The 6,510-nt window shown below is 42.3% G+C and overlaps 1 pseudogene; it reads right to left on the reverse strand.

Moving 5' to 3' along the window:
* The window catches only part of LOC102990942 (WD repeat domain phosphoinositide-interacting protein 3-like), a 190,011-nt pseudogene that overhangs the window by 76,277 nt on the left and 107,224 nt on the right, over positions 1-6,510 (reverse strand).

Consider the following 6,510-nt stretch of genomic DNA (forward strand, 5'->3'; position numbering starts at 1 on the left):
CGGGCTTCAGTAGTTATGGCTTGAGGGCTCTAGAGCACAGGCACATTAGCCCTGGCATATGGGTTTAGTTGCTCCGCAGCATGTGGGATCTTCCCAGATCAGGGCTTGAACCTGTGTCCCCTGCATTGGCAGGCAGACTGTTAACCACTGTGCCACTAGGGAAGTCCCAATATTACAGTTTAAAAATATTCTCACATAGGGGCTTCCCTGTTGGTGTAGTGGTTGAGAGGCCGCCTGCCGATGCAGGGGACACGGGTTCGTGCCCCGGTCTGGGAGGATCCCACATGCCGCAGAGCGGCTGGACCCATGAGCCATGACCACTGAGCATGCACGTCCAGAGTCTGTGCTCTGCAATGAGTGAGGTCACACAGTGAGAGACCCATGTACCGCAAAAAAAAAAAAAATATATATATATATACATATATATTCTCACATATTACTTATTTCCATTAACTCTCATGTTTTAACAAATTACTGATGCTATGATGTGACATAACTAGTAATGTCATTACAAATTCAATTCTTTATGCACATGATATAAATTATGCTATAAAATATGTTTAAAATTGCAACGGAAACTTTTTTAGTGTTAGAAATCCTTGTGGATGAATAAGAAATGGTAACCGGGAGGGGGATTGGTGGTGGTATATGGTGTCTTAGATGCTGATAATATTCTACTTCTTGGCCTGGAAATTCAATGAACTGTATACTTACAAGTTTTTGTACATTTATCTACTGACATTGACTTGGGATTTTTCTATGAGCAGCCAACCAGATTACACTTGTGTGAAGCCCACAGTCAACCTTCTACATATTTGGAACTTCCAAAAGATTTAGCTTTGTTATCTTTAATATGTATAAACTGACAAGGAGTTAAAAATATTGGAAAAATATTATATAATATGAAAAAATAAAACAAATGAAAAGCAGAAAAAAAACCATTTGAAACAGAAACCATGTAAGAAAAATCTCCAAGATGCATATTATTAATATACTCAGAAATAAAAATAAAGCTACTATAATCATACAACAAAGAAAACAGAATCTACACAAAATAAGATCACTCAGTGAACACAAAAATGCAGCTAGTAATGAAAAACTCTGTGTGAGGTTTGAAGATCAAGGTGAAGATATCTCCCAAAAAGGCAAGCAAAATACAAATACATGGGAGGAGCTTCAAGATGGTGGAAGAATAAGATGCTGAGATGACCTTCCTCTCACAAATACATAAGAAATACATCTACATGTGGAACAACTCCTACAGAACCCCTACTGAACGCTGGCAGAAGACCTCAGACCTCCCAAAAGGCAAGAAACTGCCCCACGTACCTGGGTAGGGTAAAAGAAAAAAGAAAAAAACAGAGACAAAGAATAGGGATGAGATGGGCACCAGTGGGAGGGAGCTGAGAAGGAGGAGAGGCTTCCACACACTAGGAAGCCCCTTTGCGGGTGGAGACTGCTAGTGGTGGAGAGGGGGAGATTCGGAGCCATGGAGGAGAGCTCATCAAAAGGGTGCAGAGGGTAAAGGGGAGAGATTTCTGCACAGAGGATCAGTGCCAACCAACACTCACCAGCCTGAGAGGCGTGTCTGCTTACCCGCTGGGGCAGGCGGGGGCTGGGAGATGAGGCTCAGGCTTCGGTTGGATCCCACGGAGAGGACTGGTGTTGGTTGTGTGAACACAGCCTGAAGGGGGCTAGTGCACCACAGCTAGCTTGGAGGGAGTCTGGAAAAAAGTTTGGAGCTGCCAAAGAGACAAGAGACTTTTTCTTGCCTCTTTGTTTCCTGGTGCGTGAGGAGAGGGGATTAAGAGCGCCACTTAAAGGAGTTCCAGAGATGGGTGCGAGCAGTGGATATCAGTGCGGACCCCAGAGACGGGCATGAGAAGCTAAGGCCACTGCTGCCACCACCAAGAAGCCTATGTGCGAGTACAGGTCACTATACACACCTCCCCTCCAGGGAGTCTGTGCAGCCCACCACTGCCAGGGTCCCGTGATCCAGGGACAACTTCCCTGGGAGAAGGCACAGCACGCCTCAGGCTGGTGCAAAGTCATGCCAGTCTCTGCTACTGCAGGCTCGCCCTGTGTCCGTACCCCTCCCTACCCCGAGCTTGAGTGAGCCGGAGCTCCCAAAGCAGCTGCTCCTTTAACCCTGTCCTTTCTGAGTGAAGAACAGACGGCCACTGGTGACCTACATGCAGAGGCGGGTTCAAATCCAAAGCTGAACCCCTGGAGCTGTGCAAACAAACAAAAAAATGGGAAATTTCTCCCAGCAGCCTGAGGAGCAGTGGATTAAATCTCTAGAATCAACTTGAAGTACCCTGCATCTGTGGAATACCTGAATAGACAACGAATCATCCCAAATTGAGGAGGTGGACTTTGGGAGCAACAATATATACATTTTTTCCCCTTTTTCTCTTTTTGTGAGTGTGTATGTGTATGCTTCTGTGTGTGATTTTGTCTGCATAGCTTTTCTTTTAACATTTGTCTTAGGGTTCTGTCTGTATTTTTTTACTTAAAAAGATTTTTTTCTTAATAATTATTATTTATTTTTTATTTTAATAACATTATTATATTTTACTTTATTTTATTTTATTTTATCTTCTTCTTCCTTTCTTTCTTTTTTTTTTCTCCCTTTTATTCTGAGCCGTGTGGAGGACAGGCTCTTGGTGTTCCAGCCAGGTGTCAGGGCTGTGCCACTGAGGTGGGAAAGCCAAGTTCAGGACACTGGTCCACAAGAGACCTCCCAGCTCCACGTAATATCAAACAGCAAAAATCTCCCAGCGGTCTCCATCTCAACTCCAAGGCCCAGCTCAACTCAATGACCAGCAAGCTACAGGGCAAGACACCCTATGCCAAACAACTAGCAATACAGGAACACAAGCACATCCATTAGCATAGAGGCTGTCTAAAATCATAATAATGCCACAGACACCCCAAAACACACTACCAGATGTGGACCTGCCCACCAGAAAGACACAATCCAGCCTCATCCACCAGAACACAGGCACTAGTCCCCTCCAGCATGAAGACTACACAGCTCACTGAATCAAACATAGCCACTGGGGACAGACACCAAAAACAACGGAAACTACGAACCTGCAGCCTGCAAAAAGGAGACCCCAAACACAGTAAGTTAAGCAAAATGATAAGACAGAGAAACACACAGAAGATGAAGAAGCAAGACAAAACCCACCAGACCTAACAAATGAAGAGAAAATAGTGAGTCTACCTGAAAAAGAATTAAGAATAATGATAGTAAAGATGATCCAAAATCTTGGAAATAGAATGGAGAAAATACAAGAAAGAAACAAGGACCTAGAAGAACTAAAGAGCAAACAAAGAGAGATGAACAACACAATAAATGAAATTAAAAATTCTGTAGAAGGGATCAGTAGCAGAATAACTGAGGCAGAAGAATAGATAAGTGACCTGGATGATAAAATAGTGGAAATAACTACTGCAGAGCAGAATAAAGAAAAAAGAATGAAAAGAGTTCAGGACAGAGTCGAGGAGAAGTCTGGAGCTACCGAAGAGGTAAGAGACTGTTTCTTCCCTCTTTGCTTGCTGGTGAGCAAGGAGGGGGATTAAGCTCGCCCCTTAAAGGAGCTCCAGAAATGGGCGTGGGCTGCAGCTATCATGTGGACCCCAAAGACGGGCATGAGACGCTAAGGCTGCTGCTGCCACCATCAAGAACCCTGTGTGTCGGGCACAGGTCACTTTCCACACCTCCCCTACTGGGAGCCTGTGCAACCCACCACTGCCAGAGTCTTGGGATCCAGGGAGGGATTCCCCGGGAGAGTGCAGGGCACGCCTCAGGCTGGTGCAACATTACACCAGCCTCTGCCACCACAGGCTCACCCCGCATCCGCAGCCTTCCCTCCCGCCAGCCTGAGTGAGCCAGAGCCCCTGAATCAGCTGCTCCTTTAACCCCATCCTGTCTGAGTGAAGAGCAGATGCCCTCGAGCGACCTACGTGCAGAGGTGGGGACAAGTCCAAAGCTGAACCCCAGGAACTGGGCAAACAAAGAGGAGAGGGAGACGTCTCTCCCAGCAGCCTCAGAAGCAGCAGATTAAAGCTCCACATTAAATTTGAAGTGCCCTGCATCTGTGGAATAGCTGAATAGACAGTGAATCATCCCAAGTTGAGGAGGTGGACTTTGGGAGCAAGATATATTACTGTTTTCCCCTTTTTCTCTTTTTGTGAGTGTGTATCTGTATGCTTCTGTGTGAGATTTTGTCTGTATATCTTTGCTTTCACCATTTGACCTAGGGTTCTGACTATCCCGGTTTTTTGTTTTGTTTTTTTTATTTTAAAAAATTTTTCTTCTTAATAATTATTTTTCATTTTAATAACTTTATTTTATCTACTTTATTTTATCTTTTTTCTCTCTCTCGCTTTCTTTCTTTCTTCCTATCTTTCTTCTTTCTCCCCTCCTTTCCTTCTTCTTTTCTTTCTTTCTTCCTTTCTTCCTTCATTCCTTCCTTTCTTTCTTCCTTTCTTTCATTCTTCCTTCCTTTCTTCCATTCTTCCTTTCTTCCGTCCTTCCTTCCTTCCTTCCTCCCATCCTTTCTTCCTTCTATCCTTCCTTTCTTCCTACCTTTCCTAATATCTTCCTTCCTTCCTTCCTTTCTTTCTTTCCTTTGTATTTTTTCTCCATTTTATTCTGAGCCGTGTGTATTAAAGGCTCTTGGTGCTCCAGCCAGGCGTCAGGGCTGTGTCTCTGAGGTGGGAGAACAAACTTCAGGACACGGGTCCACAGAGACCTCCCAGCTCCCTGTAATATCAAATGGCAAAAAACTCCAAGAGATCTCCATCTCAACACCAAGACCCAGCTTTATACAACGACCAGCAAGCTACAGTGCTGGACACCCTATGCCCAACCAATAGCAAGACAGGACCACAGCGCCATCCATTAAATGAAGAGGGAATAGGCAGTCTACCTGAAAAAGAATTGAGAATAATGATAGTAAAGATGATCCAAAATCTTGGAAAGAGAATAGACAAATTGCAAGAAACATTTAACAAGGACCTAGAAGAACTAAAGAGGAAGCAAGCAATGATGAACAAGACAATAAATGAAATTCAAAATACTCTAGATGGAATCAATAGCAGAATAGCTGAGGCAGAAGAACGGATAAGTGACCTGGAAGATAAAATAGTGGAAATAACTACTGCAGAGCAGAATAAAGAAAAAAGAATGAAAAGAAATGAGGACAGTCTCAGAGACCTCTCAGACAACATTAAATGCACCAACATTCGAATTATAGGGGTCCCAGAAGAAGAAGAGAAAAAGAAAGGGGCTGAGAAAAAATTTAAGAGATTATAGTTGAAAACTTACCTAATATGGGAAAGGAAATAGTTAATCAAATCCAGGAAGCACAGAGAGTCCCATACAGGATAAATCCAAGGAGAAACACGCCAAGACACATATTAATCAAACTATCAAAAATTAAATACAAAGAAAACACATTAAAATCAGCAAAGGAAAAACAACAAATAACACTCAAGGGAACCCCCTTAAGGTTAACAGCTGACCTTTCAGCAGAAACTCTGTAAGCAGAAGGAAGTGGCAGGACATATTTAAAGTGATGAAGGAGAAAAACCTACAACCAAGATTACTCAAACCAGCATGGATCTCATTCACATTTGATGGAGAAATTAAAACTTTAAAGACAAGCAAAAGCTAAGAGAGTTCTGCACTAAACAAGACCCATATATATGCTGTCTACAAGAGACCCACTTCAGACCTAGGGACACATACAGACTGAAAGTGAGGGGATGGAAAAAGATATTCCATGCAAATGGAAATCAAAAGAAAGCTGGAGTAGCAATTCTCATATCAGACAAAATAGACTTTAAAACAAAGACTATTACAAGAGACAAAGAAGGACACTACATAATGATCAAGGGATCGTTCCAAGAAGAAGATATAAGAATTGTAAATATTTATACACCCAACAGAGGAACACCTCAGTACATAAGGCAAATACTAACAGCCATAAAAGGGGAAATCAACAGTGACACAATCATTGTAGGGGACTTTAACACCCCACTTCACCAATGGACAGATTATCCAAACTGAAAATAAAGAAGGACACGCAAGCTTTAAATGACACATTAAACAAGATGGACTTAATTGATATTTATAGGACATTCCATCCAAAAACAACAAAATACACATTATTCTCAAGTGCTCATGGAACATTCTTCAGGATAGATCATATCTTGGGTAACAAATCAAGCGTTAGTAAATTTAAGAAAATTGAAATTGCATCAAGTATCTTTTCCGACCACAATGCTATGGGACTAGATATCAATTACAGCAAAAAATCTGTAAGAGATATAAACACATGGAGGCTAAACAACACACTACTTAATAACCAATAGATCACTGAAGAAATCAAAGGGGAAATCAAAAAATACCTAGAAACAAATGACAATGAAAATATGATGAGCTGAAACCTATGGTATACAGCAAAAGCAGTTCTAAGAGGGAAGTTTATAGCTATA

Source organism: Physeter macrocephalus, chromosome 13 (genome assembly GCF_002837175.3).
Source record: "Physeter macrocephalus isolate SW-GA chromosome 13, ASM283717v5, whole genome shotgun sequence".
NCBI classification, from domain to species: Eukaryota; Metazoa; Chordata; class Mammalia; order Artiodactyla; family Physeteridae; genus Physeter; species Physeter macrocephalus.